Below are 3,445 nucleotides of genomic sequence, written 5' to 3'. Positions count from 1 at the left end.
TGCGTCTTGTGTTTTCTTTTTCTCCCTGTCATTCACAGCGAGAGTAAGGCTGGATCTCAGAGGGGCGAATGGCTGTTTCTGGATGTTTCCGTGGGCTCCTGTAATGAGGAGAGGGGGGCCCAGCGGTGGCAGCTGCTGTTGCTGTGGATCAACGTAGCCTGCTGAGCCCTCCCAGCCCTCTGTAGCTTGCTGCACTACACAAGCCAACCAACATCTCAAGTGAGCGAACAAATATTTCTCTCTTTCTCTTCCTTTCTCTCTCTCTGCCCTCACCACACACACGGCACAGGGGGCGTCTCAGGACACAGGGCGTCACAGACAGACGTCAGGATTCAGCTGCAGGCAGGCAGCCATGCAGTGGCAGGCAGGGAGGCAGAATGGCATCTGGGGGGAGAGGAGAGGAGAGGAGAGGAGAGGAGAGGAGAGGAGAGGAGAGGAGAGGAGAGGAGAGGAGGGGAGAGGAGAGGAGAGGAGAGGTCATGTGGAGAGGAGAGGAGAAGAGAGGAGTGGAGAGGAGAGGAGAGGAGAGGAGAGGAGAGGAGAGGAGAGGAGAGGAGAGGAGAGGAGTGGAGGGGGGAGGGGAGGAGAGGAGAGGAGTGGAGGGGGAGGGGAGAGGAGAGGAGAGGAGAGGAGAGGAGAGGAGAGGAGGGGAGAGGGGAGGAGAGGAGAGGAGAGGAGAGGAGAGGTCATGTGGAGAGGAGAGGAGGGGAGAGGAGAGGAGAGGAGAGGAGAGGAGGGGAGAGGAGAGGAGAGGAGAGTAGGGGAGAGGAGGGGAGAGGAGGGGTCATGTGGAGTGCCATGTGCTGGCAGCTCAGACCCAACACACACTCACTAGGTGCAAACCAAAGAGGCTTGAGACAAGAGGGCTTACTGACGTCATAACAGCGTAGTACGAAATGATGGCGAGGGGAGTACGGAAATGTTATTCACTGTGGAACAGGTCATAGGACAGCGTGAATGTCTGTCAGCTGTCCTTAATTACCCCCAGCAATTACTGCTGACCAACAGCTGCCGTTACTTGGCCACAAATTATCCATCATGGTGTCGCCCCCACTGACCATGTGCAAGGGAGTACGAAAATGGTATCCATCGCACCCACTGACCAATGACCATGCGCAAGGGAGTTAATTTTCCATCCACTCGTGTCCTCAGGCAACGCCCCCGTACTACACCGTGGCCAATGCATTCCCCGCCAAGAGATTGTTCTTTCTCTTGAATTTCTTTGGTGCAAACAAGCACCACACTCCCATTGACATGCAAAACAAAATAGCAAAACAAAATAGCAAAACAACACAGCCAGTCGTCACCAGAGCACAATATACGTGTATATGCACAGGGTTTGACCTCACATGGGCTTTTACCTCTCCCACGAACACGAGCTGCGATGGAAGACTGCACAACACCCACCCACCCACACACACACCGACACACACACACACACACTCCGCCAAGGAGGTTACTTTTTCGGTGGCGTCTGTCTCTCTGTTTGTCTGTTTGTTTGTCAGCAGGATAACTTAAAAACTCATGAACGGATTTGAATGAAACCTTGTGGAGTTGTTGGAAATGACCCAAGGAACAAATGATTAAATCTTTGTAGTGATCCGGATCATGAACCGGAACCAGGATTTTGAAAAGATTCTTCATCATTGCTAGCCTAGAAATCTAGACGCCCATTGTGGCCGCAAATTGAATTGCGGGACAGGCCGAATTTTGACCTTCCAGTTTCTAACTCCACAAAAGAAGGCAGAAAGACTTAAAATAAAATTAGGGTGTAACATAGTCAAATGTTCTATCAAACAGCTTCCTTGACGGAGGTCTGCTCTCTCTGAGTGCATTTCTATTTTTTGTTTTTGTTTGTTTTTGTTTTGTTTTGAAAGCTATGATGACTCATCACATATAATTTCTCATCCATCTCTCTTTCTCTCTCTCTCTCTCTCTCTCTCTCTCTCTCTTTTTTAAATTTCATTGACTTCCACTGAATCTTCCTCTGTGGGGATGGTAATCAACCAGAGATTAGAAAATAATTAGGTAAGGAAATTATTACAAGCACTGCATCAGAGTTTCTATGTCCAGAGTCAACGTTTCAGCAGCCTCTCCCAGGGACGCGGGAAAACACATCATTAACCCTGTGAAACCTGAACCATGAAAGCAATGAGAGAAAATTATATATTTTTGGAATTTGCTTCAATATTGGTCCCTTATAAGAAATGTAAAAAAAAAATTCAAAATTTTGTTAAGGTCACTGAGATATTTGATGCATCATATATGATGCATCAGGCTTTAAAGGGAATGAAAATTCCAATTTCATGACCATTGAAAAATGACTTTTAATGCATTTGCATCTTTTTTTTATTTAAAAAAGTTGTCAGACAATTTAATTTGAGGATTATCTTTAAATATTTAGTGAGATCCTGCCATTTTTTTAAGCCTATCCTTGTTTTAGCAGGACCATATTTTACATTTCCCACAGCCTGGTTGGGTAATTTTTTAAAATCTATGTAAAAACATAGCTGATCGAATGCTTAACAACCTATTTATGAGTGTAATATAGATCATTATTCATTTTTGATGTGTAATTTGAATATATGGGTCCATTACTACAATTGGACCATTTCTCCATTCACTTCAATGCATTTTTTACGAGATCATAATTTCAACATTTTGCATTACATTTTCAAAATCGCAAGTAAAACGTGTTTCTTAAGGCAATATCTTTGTCTTGAAGTAAAACAACTTGTGTGTTTTGTTAAACGATCGTCGTGGTATGATTTGTAAGTTTCCCTATGGAGCAAATGCATTGATGGCTGACTTCCTGCCACCGCCGGATGGTGCTTATATGTCTCATCAGTTTTAGCACGATCTCTCTGCAACACGGTGTAAAAATATAAACTCTTCCTTGATTAATTGCACAAAGCAAGTGTTCAAATTAAAGGATGTAGAGTTATATTTCGGAAATTTGTACACAAACCTTTTGCAATTTGTCGATATCTCAGCATCGGTCAGGGAAACCGCTTCTACTCCATTTTTGCATTTTTCGCCGAGCTGTGATCAACTTGTTGTTGACCGCTGCTCTCTTGTGGCGGTTTCCGCGTACTGCAGGACGTTTGGAAATGACACGCAGGATGTTTTTGAGATGGATTTTTTTTTGTGTCAGCGTGGAAAGGGCTTTGAATTTGATGCATCATAGATGATGCATCCGGCGCGATAGGGTTAAGGAAGGTCAGAGAGAGACGACACTAACACACTAACACACTGAGGACCACCAAGGTTTACAGTACACACATGCACATATTTACTCACTTGCACACAAGCACAAGCACACACACACAAGCACACACTTTCAATCCCACCTGAAACGTAAACACATCCTTCTCATCTCTTTCATTTCAGTTTATATACGTATGTGTGTCTTCCATACTGTAAAGGTCGACATAATAAAGTGGGA

This window comes from Engraulis encrasicolus, chromosome 23 (genome assembly GCF_034702125.1).
Source record: "Engraulis encrasicolus isolate BLACKSEA-1 chromosome 23, IST_EnEncr_1.0, whole genome shotgun sequence".
Classification (NCBI taxonomy): domain Eukaryota; kingdom Metazoa; phylum Chordata; class Actinopteri; order Clupeiformes; family Engraulidae; genus Engraulis; species Engraulis encrasicolus.
Note: the sequence above shows the minus strand (reverse complement) of the source record.